Consider the following 13701-nt stretch of genomic DNA (forward strand, 5'->3'; position numbering starts at 1 on the left):
GAATGAGCCTGTTTTGGTGAATGGCTCTTGTCAATATTGATTAAATTCCATCTTCCCATGTGCAGACAAATCCTCTCGCAGTCCCTTCAGCGCTACCATCCTAAAATAACTCAGTAACAAGGCATGGTTTAACCCTTCCCTTCTCCTCCAAATAAAAAACCCCCTAAGGTGAAATCACCCACTAAAGGCTCCTTTGTTCATCTCCCGCATGGAACCACCCAGCAACAAGGCAAAAATCCACCAGCCAGTGGAAAGCAGCTGGTCTAAGTTCAAGCCAAAGAGCCTCATCTTGTGCGAGCCAGGGCTTTAGCGCAGGCCAAGCTGGGAAGGCTGCGCCTACATCATTAACAAAATCCCCAGCAAATGCTCCCCGTGGCATCCAACCAGCTCTCCAGGGCTGCAAATTGTGCCCAGGAGCGTATTCTTCCTCAGCTCCTCCTTGCCAGGGTGCCTTTCACTGCAGACATCCCTCTGCCTGCATCCCACGCTGCCCTGGATTAACCGCCTCTTTTATTGCTGCCAATTACTGGCAGCAAAGCTGCCTCGGGGATGGAGGATGTGAGATGGGTTACACCTTCCCGGCCTTAATGACGTGAGGATTTGCAGGCTGGAGCAGCAACCTCGGCTCCCCACGGAGCAGGGGATCAGCACAAAGACCCCCACACTGCTTCCCTGCGTGTCCTCTGCACCCCACTGCTGGAACACTGGTGTTGTGGGGACAGCTGTATCCCCGAGCTCTGGCACGGGTCAGGGGGTGGGGAGATGCACGGATCAGGGGATGGGAAATGCACGGATCAGGGGATGGGAATGTGATGCCCATCCCTGGTGACCCAGAGCTTCCCGCGTGGGTGGGAGCGGAGGCAGCTCCGAGCTGCAGGCAGCAGACCACACTCGACTGCTGCTGAATGCTCCGAGGCTTCACACTGCGAGAAGAATGAGCAGATAATAGGATTTTCCATCTCTTCAAAGGGCGCTCGAGCCAGGCCCCGGCGCTGTGCGGAGCCCTGGGAAGAGCCGCCGGGAAGATCCCGCACCTCCCAGCCGGCGCCGCAGCCACAGGGATGCTCCCAGCTGCAGAGCAGCCGCCAGCCTGCAAATGGGGACTGGGAATCCGGATTGTGGGAGGGCAGAATGCTGGAAAGCACCGCGGGGATTATCACAGTGATACCCAGCAAGGCGAGGCAAGAGGGGGTGAAATGCTGGTGGTGCCTCATGGGGAGTTGGGGAGGTTCATCTGTCCCGACATGGCACAGAAACGTAGGATGCTTCGGGTTAGAAGGGACCCTAAATCTCATCTCATTCCACCCCCTGCCATGGGCAGGGACACCTCCACTATCCCAGGCTGCTCCCAGCTGCATCCAACCTGGCTTTGAGCACTTCCAAGGATGTGGCATCCACAGCTTCTCTGGGCACCCTGCTCCGGTGCCTCACCACCCTCCCAGGGAAGAATTCCTTGTTAATATCCAATCCAAAGCTTCTCTCTTTCAGCTCAAAGCCAGGAACAGCTGCTGTGCTGCAGAAGCGAGCGGAAAAGCAGGCACTGAGCTTTCCACTTGGTGCTTGCAGCAGCCAAGGGCACGGCACACTCACACCTCTGTGGGCACAGGCTGGCACCAGCCCGGGCAGAGCAGCCACCCCCGGGCAGCCCTCGGCCCCTCGGTCCCCGCTCGCTGCACAGGGACAGCCCAGGGACCATCTGGAGCCTCATTTGAAGAGCTCCCACGTCCCCGCGTCCCCGCTCCATTTCTCCTCGGATGGCTTATCAGCAGTGACTTTCCCGACAGCAATCGATAGAAAACATTTTATCACCTTCCCAGGCGGCAGGATCCGTGGAGTGGGTCTGATTTCTGTTTCTATGGTGACATCTTCCGGGCTTGTGAAAGATTTTGCCTTTCTTGGTTGTTGTTGGGTGGTGGAGACGGGGGGGGGGGGGGGGGGGGGGGGGGGCTGGTGCTATATTTTTTGTTGTTGTAGGTTTTGGTTTTTTTATTATTATTTTTTCCTCTTTTTTTTTAATACCATTTTCAGCTCACCAAGGAAGCCGCCAGCCAGCCAAACGCGATGCTCGCAGCGAACCCACAGCAATGCTGCTCGCTGGGAGGGGCCCCAGGGCAGCTTTCATCCCCAAAATACCTCTGAAAGCTATTGAAGCTCAAACTGGGGCCGTCTTCCTCCTTCCCTTATCCCAGTCCCCCTTCCCAACCCTCCGGGCTTCTCCTGCCAGGCCTGGAAGAAGCCACTCGGCCACACAGCAGGGATGGCCTCAAGCACAAGTGACTGCTCGGGGCGTTTTGTAGTGCAGCTGATTTTGCTCCTCAGCTCTGCTCCCTCCTCCTTCCCCTTCCTTTTTATCTCCCTCCACCTGCTTTGGTGGAGGAGGAGGGGGTTTGTCACCCTGCTCTGCCAGCTGTGGTGGCCCTGGGTCCCGACCAAAGGAGGGACACCGCGGGGAGAGGGGGCAGGGGATAATTTCTTATCTCTGGGACATCTGCATGCAAATGGCCCCGTGCTTCTGCTGAGTTATCAGCACCTGAGGATCTCACCGACTGCCTAATTAATGTCTGCAGTTCTCTTTCTTTTACAGCTCCCTTTACCCCATGAACCACAGTGCTCCTGCCACCTCACCCTGCCAAAACAGTCCTTGTGCTCCTGATGGGGGCTGGAGGGACGGAGGGAGGGAGGGATGGATGGATGGATGGATGGATGGATGGATGGATGGATGGATGGATGGATGGATGGATGGATATACTGGAGAGGGATTTTGGACAAGAGCATAGAGTGACAGGACAAGGGGGAATGGCTTCCTACTGTTAAGGCAGACATGGGATATTGGGAAGGAATTCTTCCCCGTGAGGGTGGTGACAGGCTGCCAGAGAAGCTGCCCCAGCTGGGGGATTTGGAGCAACCTGGGATAGTGGAAGGTGTCCCTGCCCCAGGAGGGTGGAACTGCATGGGCTTTAAGGTTCCTTCCAACCCAAACCATTCTGGGATTCAATGATTCCAGGGAGGGAGGGAGGGATGTCTTCTCGTGTCTGGAGTTGCCCTGTGCTGATGCATTTAGCAAAGCAGCCACCACCTCCTTGTCCCTTGTGAATCAGGAACTCAAAGGGGAGCCCTTTTCCCCCACTCCTGAGTCCCCAGCAATGCTGAACCCTTGTCCTTACTGCCAAGGGAACAGCTGCCCATCCTGGTGTGACACCAGCCGTGCTACCCAGCCTGGGATGTGCTGCAAGAGCAAGTGCAAGGGCAGGGACTGGAACTGAGCAGCTGGGAGGGCTGAGGTGCTGCTGACAGCATCAGTCCAGGTTGCCAGAGGTGGGTTTGGAAGGCACTGCCAGCTTGGCAATGCTCTCCCCACACCTTTCCTGTAATGTACAAGACACACTGCTCTATTTAATTAATGTGGCACAGCCTTCAGCTACTAAAATAAGTAAACAAAATAAAATAGAGGTTTCTTCTGGTTTTTTTTTTTTTTGTGGTTTTTTGTTTTGTCTTGTTTTTTTTTTTTTTTAAATAATGGGAAACTCCAAAGCTCATAAAGTTGGAACCGTGTCCTGGCATTAAGTGACAGGAGGGGATTGCTCCTTGCATCAGGCACAGACCCAAAGCACTTAAAAGCAAGGGCAGGAATGGGTAATGCAGGTCTGCCATCCCCTTACCCAGCCAAGAGAAACGCAGTGTCCGTGACACAGATCAGCACCCCTTCATATTTCATCTCAACGCAATGCCCTTATCTTTGACCCAAAATAAAAATTATTCCTTGCTCAGCGATCTCAAAATACAAAATTATCTACGCGTGCACTAATGCCACGTATCAATCAACTTCAAATGCAAATCCCCACAGCGTTTAGCCCTAATTTTACCATAAAAGGATGGGTCCACGCCAAGCACCTCGCTCAACATTATTCTAGGGAACGGCAGCTTCCATCAGCAAATCTTCTCCTGGTCATTGACAAATACTTGGATCCTCAGCTTTTCCTAATGGAAACAATCTGGCCAGTTCCTGAGAAAGGGAGAAGCACATTCTCTTCTCTCCCCCTGTTTCCAGCCTCTCTCCTTAAAAACCTCGTCAGGTCTGGAAGCCGGTGCAGGGCTGGGTGCTGGGGGAAGGAGAGCGGAGCCAGGTGGGAGCAGCCAGACAAACCCCTCTGCTCTCTCTGCAAGGGCAATGGGAGGACCAGCATCGTCATCCACACTGGGGAGAGCCTGCACCCCATCCCTGCTGACAGCAGCGCTGCTCAAAGGGAAGCCCGTTTGCCAGGATGTGCGGTGGGTAATTAGGGATTTGCAAGGCTGGGCACACTCTGCAAGCCTTTTTTCTTCCTTTTCACAGCAATGAGGGAGCGTTGGTGGGAAAAGGCGCTGTGCAAGCGACAGGAAAACACCAGGGAACACTTGAAAGAATGTCAAAGTGCAGATCAAACCCAGCCTGTATTAAATGTCTTTCCAGGTTGCTGCAAGGCTGGTGGGGTGCGGGTGGAACAGGCAGACAGCAGAGCTACTGCAGGGCCACAATAAATACCAGTACAAGCTCTGGAAAGGCTGACAGTCCTTGGGCATGTGCCACGCTCCAGCTGCAAGGAGCAGGAGAGCCCTCTCAAGGGGGTTGTTCCACTGAGGCTGTCCCACCACCAATATCAGCGACCTCTCCACCAAACAGCGTTTAATGAATTCCCACCCTGATCCACTTCAGCACATCCAGCATCCCTCTCACTACGGGCTCAGTCCCGGCAATGCTGGGAGCGCGGCACGCAACGGGTCCATCCAAATTTCCGCCCCACATCCTCGAGGAACAATGGCCTGTGTGTCCCTCCGAGGCCCCTCCTGCCACACGCGGCCGCAGCCGCCCTCCAAACACTCTCCCTCTTGTTCGCTTTGGCCGGGAAGCGGCGGAGCAGCAGGTATTTCCTGCCATCGGCTGCCATCCCCGCCTGGCCGGCCCCACGGGGGACGTGCTGCTCCATCCCTCATCCCTGGGATGCCCAAGGGACCTGCCACCCCTCGGGGACAAACAGGCACCCGCAGCGGTTGCTGTCCCTCGGCAGGCAGGTGGCCCTGCTCCAAAGGGACACCAGCAGCTCCACGCACACCCCCGCTGTGCACATCCTGCTGGAAAAGATTTCCCTTCTGCTGTTCCAAGTCCAAGCTAAAATGAAGCTCAAAAAACGTGCAAAACGCTGGTTTTGCCTCGTTTCCTTTGTGTGTTTCAGTGTGTTCTGCAAACAGGGCACTTCCTCAGAGCTCCGCTTTGGCTCTCACGTTCGGGAATAAGAGAGAAGCTTTTATTTTAATAGGAAAACAGGATTATAAATTAGCAGTCAAGCTGTGAGAGCACAGAATCTTCCTCTTAAAATATCTGCACACGTCGCCTTGGCCAAAGCTGGGTGTCAGCACTGGGGACACAAGCACGGAGGGGTCCTGGGTGCCACCTCTCTCGGTGCACAGCAGGTGCTGGTGGCCGGTGGCACATCCGAGACGCTCATGAATAACCAGCTGCCAGCACCCAGCAGCGAGGGCTTACACCCGATACCTGCCGGAGAGGAAAATCCCAGGCAAACATCAGGCAGCTCTGCTGGCTGCAGCCAATTTTCCTCACTTAATATGTTTCCTGCACTCATCCCCCTCCCTGACCTCGGCTCCTCCTTGGAGCACGTTCAGCCCCAGACGCACCGCTGAGCACAGCCAAGGCCAGCGGGATCGCTGCCATTTCGTCCCTCCCCTCTGCTCCCCCGGTCAGGGCTCCTGTCACACTGCTGCAGACCCCAGCTTCCCCCTGACGGCCTCCAGGCTGCCCAGAGCAGGGTAAGTGGGCAGTGATGAACACCTCATCATCAGTGGGGTGATGGTGCTCTGAGCACCCATGGAATGCTCGGAGAGCAGGGGGTGGGAAGGCAACATCCATCCTTTGTGAACGATGCATGTCCCAGACTCCGATCCAGATGAGGATCTGAATCCAGCTCTGGAGGCAAGTCCAGATGTGGATCCAAATTCAGCTCCAAATGCAAATCCAGATGTGGATCAGAATCCAGTTCCAAATCCTGATCTAAATCCAGACACAGACCCAAGTGCAGAGCCTGATCCAGACGTAGATTGAAGCCCGGAGACAGCCCCCGCTCCAAACCCGGCTCCAGGGTCTGGTGTGTGTCTGCAGGGACCTCATCCTGCCCCGTGCCAGCACCCGTTAGGTGCACCCAGCACCGGTGTCACCCTCCAGTGCCCTGTACCAGCACCTGGCAGGTGCTGCCCGGGGGTTCCCTGCACCCACCACCGTTGCCACTCTCTCGTGAATGGTCCCCGATGCCCAGCGCCTGCACCCATCAGGGTTCCCGGTCCCCAACACCGCTTCCACCCTCCACTGCCTGGTCCCCCAGCTCAGGAGCTGCCATACGCTTCCTGCTGCTGGCACCCAGCACCCGCTGCCCTGCGTGGAGCGCCCCGGTGCTCGGTGTGCCGTGTCCCGGCTCCCAATGTACCGTGTCCAGCGCCTGCCCTGTGCCCGGTGCTCCGTGTGCCGTGCCCCGACTCCCGCTATGCCATGTCCCGATTTCCGCTATGCCATGCCCAGCGCCCGCCCCGCTGCCCGGTGTACCGTGCCCCATTGCCCGGTGTGCCGTGCCCCATTGCCCGGTGTGCCGTGCCCCAGTGCCCCGTGTGCCGTGCCCCATTGCTCGGTGTGCCGTGCCCCGCTGCCCGCCCCGCTGCCCCCGCTGTGCGCAGCCCCCGGCGCCGTTCCCGGCGCCGTTCCCGGTGCCGTTCCCGGCGCCGTTCCTGGTGCCGTTCCCGGTGCCGTTCCCGGTGCCAGCGGCGGCGCTGCCGGCAGGTGTCGCCGCGGTCGCGGGCAGGCGGCGGGCGCGCGTGCACTTCCGACGGCGCTCGGTCATGCCCCCGCCGTCCCTCCCCTCGCTCCCGGCGCCGCGCGGGGCTCCCGCCCGCTGACACCGCTGAGGCGGCTCGCACGGCGCGGGAGAGCGGCGCGGCCGCCCGGGCAGGGCGGCGGGGCCGCCCCCGCCCAGCGCCGCCGCTGAGAGGCAGCGGGGCTCGGCCCGCCAGGTAAGGAGGGCTCCGGACGCGGCTCCGGGGGAACCGGGCGGGCCGCCGAGCCCGGGGAGGGCCCGGGGAGGGCGGCTGGTGATAGGGGCCGGCGGAGGGAGCGAGGGGAGCGGAGGGGCCGGGCGAGCGGGGCGCTGCCGGAGGTGGGGGGGGCCCTCCCCGCCGCCCCGTTACCCCCCCGGGGCTTCGCGTCGCAGCTGCGGCTGCAAGCTCCCGCCGGGCCCGCTGTGGCACCGCGAACCCGCCGCCACATCCCCTTCTCTTCCTTTTCCCTTCCCTTCCCTTCCCTTCCCTTCCCTTCCCTTCCCTTCCCTTCCCTTCCCTTCCCTTCCCTTCCCTTCCCTTCCCTTCCCTTCCCTTCCGCCCGCGCTCCCACCGCACCGCACTCGTATTTCCAACCCTAGCGCGTTCCGGCGCCCCCCAGTTCCCCCCCCCCAAACCCGCCTGGTATCCCCCCAAAACGCGAGCCTGCTCCTGGCTCGGTGACGTCACGGAGGGGCTCCCCGGCCCCCCCGGTCCCGCGGGTGCGGGTGGCCGCGGTGCTCCCGGCCGGTGCTGCCGAAATGCCGAGCGGGGACATGGTAATGGTGCATCTTGGATAGACAGCCCTGAGCCCCTCCTGTGCCCTTTTGCTGCAGCTGTGAAATTCCATTTAAATTCCTCTGTGTGTGTGTGTGTGTGTGTGTGTGTGTGTGTGTGTGTGTGTGTCCCCATTCCCACTCTCCCTGGAAATGTGCAGCTGGAGCAGCACCTTGAGCGTGGCGCTGGGATCCCAGCGGAGGTGCTGAGCTGCCCCTGGGGTCGGCATCCCGAGGGCTCTCTGGCCGCTGGAAGCGTGGCTGATGTTGCAGACCTGCCGGAGGTTCTCACTGACGTCAGAGCGGGATGCTGTTGGGGTCCCTGTTTGTTCCCCACTGCCTTTGATGGACAGTGATGCCATCCCTTAGATGTGAGCAGATCTTGGCTTGCTGAAAGCTCTTGTGGTCACTGGCCCCTGCCCGCTTTACCCTTGGCTGCCAGCAGTGCCCGTGTTGGCTGCCCTCAGGTGACCTCCCAAAATGATGGTGTGGAGGAACAAACCCAACATCGGGGTTTTGCATGGGAGAGTGCTCCTAGGGCCGTGTGCCAGCCGAGGGAGGGCATCACTGGTGGTGCCCTTCCAAGGGCTCTCCCAGCTCAGCTCCAGCTGCCCCAGCTCCTGGGCATCGCTGGATCCTCCTTGATGGTGCAGAAATGGTTCCCTGCTATGTGCCAGGACTTTGTGGAGAGCTTGTACCCCACAGCTGCCTTTCCCAGGGTGGCAGCGTGTGTGCCCCAGGTGGCTGAGCGGATGTGGGTGCTGTCACCTGTGCGCTGGTGGCAGAGGGTGGGGGGACCTGCGGCGGGCGAGGCACAGGTTGGCTCTGTGTGGTGCCTGCCGGTGCTGAGGCTGCTTCTCCCGGTGACTGTCACTGCCTGATGAAAATGGACCTCAAGCTGCTGGGAGATGGAGTGGGGAAAGATGGGAAGAAACCAAGTGAAATGGAGAAAAGGACATGTTCCCCCTGAGTGCTCTTCCCTCCCTGCTCCCCATGGGATTGAGGTGTGCCTCGAGGCGTGGCGAGTGATGATGGTGAGGGGTTTAATGAGGGTCTGTGCACGGGGCTGGGAGCACCCACCCACACCCTGAGCAGCAGCTCTGCAGCCCTGGCCAGGAGCTGTGTGAAGTTCAAGGCAGGAAGTGAGAGAAAAAAAAAAATTAAAAAAAATAAAATACCACAACTGGTAGAAACCACCAGGGAGATTTAGGGAAGCAGCAGTGCTGTGCTGTGGAGCCCAGAAGAAGTGTGTATCCTCGTCTGATGAGGAGCTGCCCGTGCCAGGGACCGCAGACCCACCTCTCCTCTCCCGGCTCTGTCTCCGCTGCAAGCCCCAGGGAACAATTGCATACAGAGTGCTTCGTTTCAGAGCCGCCACAGTCATTTCAGAGACCTTTTAGGCAGGAAAAGTGCTCTGTAGCGTGTAATTTGAAGGCTCTGCTCTGAACCTTCACTGTCGCTCTGCTAAATGATCCTCTGCTCTTCCAAACCTTTGCTGCCTGGAAACCAGCAGCAGTGACCTGGTTCCTGGCCCTGCTGGGTCCCTGGTCTCCCTTCAGCTCCGTGCTAAGGTGAGGGGAGTTGCAGGTTGCAAGGAGCAGCCCGGGGTGGTTCTCTGCCTTGCATGGGGCCTCTCAGATGTCAGAGTCCTGGGAGATTTCAGCCAGTCTTAATCATCTCTCGCCTCTGCCTGAGCTGCAGAGGTTGTCAGCGCTCACTAAGGATTTTCCAGCCTGGAGGGTTGAATCCTGTGAGGGCTCTGCAGGAAAATCTAGGAACTCCAACTGATTTTCCCCCGAAATGCGGGAGGTGCAGGATTCTTTTCTGTAGCATCCCTCAGGCTTGGCAGCTCAGGAAGGGGAAGGACCATTTGTTCTGCCATCAGAGGAAATGGCACAAATTTGGTTTAACTGATGGAGCTGTGCCACAGTCTTGCTGGGGGCACCAGAGGTGAGCCTGGAGGTGCTGGATCATCAGTTAGCCAGGGAGTGTGGTATCACCTGGGGTTTTCTTGTCTTTCCTCTCCTTCTCATCCTTGTTAGCTGCCCTACAACTTTTGTCTGCTGGAGGCACACCTGCAGGAGCAGAGCGAGCTGTGCGTTTCCTCTCACCGTGGGCACTGCCTGCCCTGCCAGATGCAGGCAGGGCCCCGAGTTCTTGGCAGCCAGGACGTGCTGCAGCCTGGCAGGGGGGTGCAGGAGAAGGGTACAGGATGGGGAGTAAGAGAGACATTTGGATATGAAAGGTTTGGCTGTGACCTCTTGGTCTGGTCCTGTGCCGGGTTGGCACAGTGCGGGCACCTGTGTGGCTTCTCCTGCCTCGCGCAGCTTCGCTCTGCTTTGGATTCGCTCTGGTTTGGATTTGCTCCTGGTTCCTGCTCAGGCAGCAGAGTCCCAGTGATGGTGGATTTATGCAAATCAGACACACAGCCAAGGCAGGAGGCTTGAGTCTGTCCCAGAGGGCTGCATCAGCCGTGTCAGTGCACCTCGGTGTAACCTGCTCTTAAATCCCGATGGTGCTGGGGACCCCGCCCTGTCCCCAGGCGATTGCTGCCACCCACTGATGACAAGACTTCCACTTGGCTTCCGCTGCTTGCATCCTATCCCCCCCAGGAGGTCATGGCAGCAGGGCACAAGGCAAAGGCAGTTTCCCTTTCCCTTCTTCACCTCTCAGAGGGATCCTCCACAGCTACAGCCTTTCCAAAGAGCAGGCAGGATGCATCGCAGCTGAGGTGGAGCAAGCAGAGCCATGCATTCTCCTGCCACCATCCTGTCCCATTGCCTGCTTGAAAACACGCTCCAAATCCAGCTGCTCGGAATTGCGTGGATTTGGGATTTCCCTCAGGAGGACTGGTCCAGCTGCTTGAGGCCAGCAGCAGCGAAGCTTTCACCTGGTGTGGAGCAGGAGGAGGAGGAGGAGGAGGAGGTGGGAGGCAGGTGCAGGTGCTGAGCTTCCAGCATCACATCCAAGCACAAGGAGCTTGCTCCAAGCAGCGCTCACCACCTGCGCCCACCAGCACCCAGCTGGCAAAAACTACACGTCCCAGCAAGCAGAGGGCCACCACCAGCCCTGCAAGATGGAGAGTGGCTTCCTGGGGCTGGCAGTCACCCCTGGTTCCCCTGGGGGAGGTTGGGATTGCTGCGGGAATGCCGCTTCACCGCGGGAAGGTGGCAACTTGGTTTTTGCTTTGGTTGCACGGCCTAGTTTTGAGAGCTGGAATATGCTCAAAGCTGGGCTTTCTGAGTTGCTTTTTTTGGTTTTGTTTTGTTTTAAATGACAGCATTTCCCCTTTAAATTTACATCTCTAGCTGGGGAACACAGAGCCTAGTGAGAGAGGGAGTGTGAGACTTTTATAAAAAGAACAAGTCGGGTTTTATTATCCCTTTGAGACGAGCAGGGAAAATCTATACTGAAGGCATGAAATAGCAATAAAAATGGACTTTTTGCCAAAGCAAAATTAATTGAGTGAATCTCAGTCCTCAAGCCTGAGCTCTGAGAGGCTTATGAGTTGGATATGAACCACTCTGCCCCCTTCTAGGCTCTCATCCCCCAAGGAGGAGAGGCAAATCCTCCCTCGGTGTGCGATGTGATCAGCGCATGGGAGCAAAGGACTCGTGCTTGGGATACAGCGAGGGTGAGGATGCCTCCAGCCATGGTGGTCCCTGGAGCAAGGACCTTCTCCAGGTCCTTTAGCCTGGGGATGCTGGCGGTCATTCAGAGGTCATCGCTCCAGCGTTTCCTTCACTGGGAGTCACGGCATCCCATCTGGACTGTGGATTTGGGAGAGTTCAACAAGAAAGAAGAGGAAGACACAGGCTCCTTGAACCCACTGTAGAAGCCCAGAGAGGATTCTGCTGTCTTACCCTGGCCTGGGCTTGCTCTTATTGATCATTTTCTTCTCTCATCTCTGCATCCTGCTCCTGCCACGCTCTGGGGTCTGGCTCTCCGAGGTGCTTTCTGGGCAAATCCTTTGCAGAAAAGGAAACCTCCCCATCCTGGGTTTTGCTCTTCTGGACGTCACATGCAGTGGCACCGGCTCTGCTTTCCCCAGTTTTAGGGGGAGGGTGGCAGGAGGAGCCGCTGGACAGAGCAGCAGGGGAAAGGCGGATTCTTTTCAGCAGATGGTGCAAAGAGGATGAAGCTGTGTAAACCTCCTGAGTCCACTGGAGAGACGGAGATTAAATAGTGAGAGGGCTGAGAGGCAGCTCCAGGCGGGAGAAGGAAGGAGAAAAAAGGAAAATGGGGGTGGAAATGGGATTGGAGAGTGGAGCTGGGGAGAGGAGTGTTGGTTTGAACCGGCATCCCTCTCCCACTTGATGTCTCCCCTCCAATTCGGAGGGCCTAGATTCAGTGCCATAAAAATATAGCCCTTTTCAATCCCTTATCTTGCAGGAGCAGAAACAATTGGCCTGCAAAGAAGGAGAAAACAATCTGTTTGACTGACAAACAAAACCACATTTCTGCACAAAAGGAGGAGGAGGAAGAGGCAGCTGTCTGGCTGCTGCTTCGGCTTTTTTCCTTTCCCCTCCCTCTCCTGTCCCCTCGCTGACGGTGTCAGAGCAGAGCCTCTACCCTTGCCAGCAAAACACCCGCCGTTCTGACTGGCTGGGTTCAATGTCAGGCTCCTGCAGCAAATGTCATTGTCCTCCCTGCTGTCCCCAGCCACGGTAGAGATGCACCAGCCCTGCTGTGATGCCCTCCTGGGGATGGTGCTGGCACAGGGGGCACCCCGAGATCAGCGGGGCAGAGCCCACTGTTGGGAGAGGAGCTTGGGAGAGGAGTTTGCTGGGTGCCAGAGGCAGAAAGTGATGCCCAAGAGAGGGACCAGGGCCAGCAGCTCATGGGGAGCTGAGCTGGGGACAGAGGGGACACAGGAGATCTCTTGTTGGGGTACCTTGGGAAGTTCAGCCAGGTTGTGGGTGATGCTGATATTGCAGCATCCATGGAGCACCTGAGTGCTGCAATTGGAGGTGCTGCTGGAGCCTTGTCCCTCTCCAGAGCCAGCCCTGTGCCTCAGTTTCTCTGTCTGCGAGGTTAGCAAGGTAACAGGCAGATACTGTAGGAGAGCTGGGGCGTAGAAGTGCCCTGTGCACCTAAAGTCATTATCCCAACAAATTGTTATCCCTAAAAATTCATTATAGCAACCACTGTACCAGCCAAATTGATGCTGGGGGGAATCCATCAGACAGGCAGGAGCAGAGCCCATGGGAATCTCTGTTCTCCATCTCTCCGGAACAAACTCTTCACTTGGAGGATTTTTTGAAAAAGAAACTGATTTTCCCCATGTGATTCCCTGACCAGGAGCAGCAGCAGTTTCCTGCCTGGAACAGTTTTCCGAGGGGACTCTGCTCTATGGGGACATGTGAAGCAAACACCCACGCTCTGAAAACAGCCAAATGCAATAAATACCCAATGCCTAAACCTGGAAAAGCAGAGGCTGGAACAGGGCAGTCTCTGCAGGGGCTGGTATTGCTGCCACAGAGGGAACCAACAGTAAATAAAGGGGCACAAGAAGCAAACACTGAAGCCCCCAGGACACTCTTTTGATGCAGTTGCTGGTGACCTACTAGAATCCACTAGAAATATGATCCTTCACTACTGGGTGGTTCACTTTTTCCTTCTTCTATTTTTTGAGGAGCTTTTTTCGCTCTGCAGCCAAGTAGCAAAATAGCATGTAAGAAATCAGAGATTCCAGGTGAGTTAATAACAAATAATGAGTCTCTCAGTTCCTGAGTGGTTCTCTGGTTGCCGCAGTCCAGGCATATAACAACCAGGCTTTCCTGAGCATCCTCAGCCAGGCTTGTTGAAGCTACAGATTGATAGCAACATCCTGGTGAATGCAAGGGAGTTGAAGAGATGCAGCTTCTACATTCTTAGATTGTCAGAACAGAAGCTTTGGGGAATATTTGACCTGAAACACTGGAAGAATTTGATTTATTTTTAATTCCTGCACCTAAAATGCAGAATTTTCTGCTTTCTTTTTCGTCTTTCATTTCAAAGAAGCAGAGGAAATATCCCTGCATGCATCAAACTGCAGGAAAGAGAAGATACGAAAGATGACTGGACTACTTTT

At 56.9% G+C, this 13701-nt stretch overlaps 1 protein-coding gene across 1 annotated transcript in view; it reads left to right on the plus strand.

Annotated features, from left to right (window-relative positions):
* The first annotated feature begins 6969 nt into the window (after nucleotides 1–6969).
* RAI1 (retinoic acid induced 1) overlaps nucleotides 6970–13701 on the plus strand; it is a 73590-nt gene continuing 66858 nt past the window's right edge. Inside the window, exon 1 of the mRNA XM_015642923.3 lies at nucleotides 6970–7050. The gene's annotated coding sequence lies outside the window, so the exon portion shown is untranslated. The remainder of the gene's footprint in view (nucleotides 7051–13701) is intronic.

The sequence above is a fragment of the Parus major genome, chromosome 14 (genome assembly GCF_001522545.3).
Source record: "Parus major isolate Abel chromosome 14, Parus_major1.1, whole genome shotgun sequence".
NCBI classification, from domain to species: Eukaryota; Metazoa; Chordata; class Aves; order Passeriformes; family Paridae; genus Parus; species Parus major.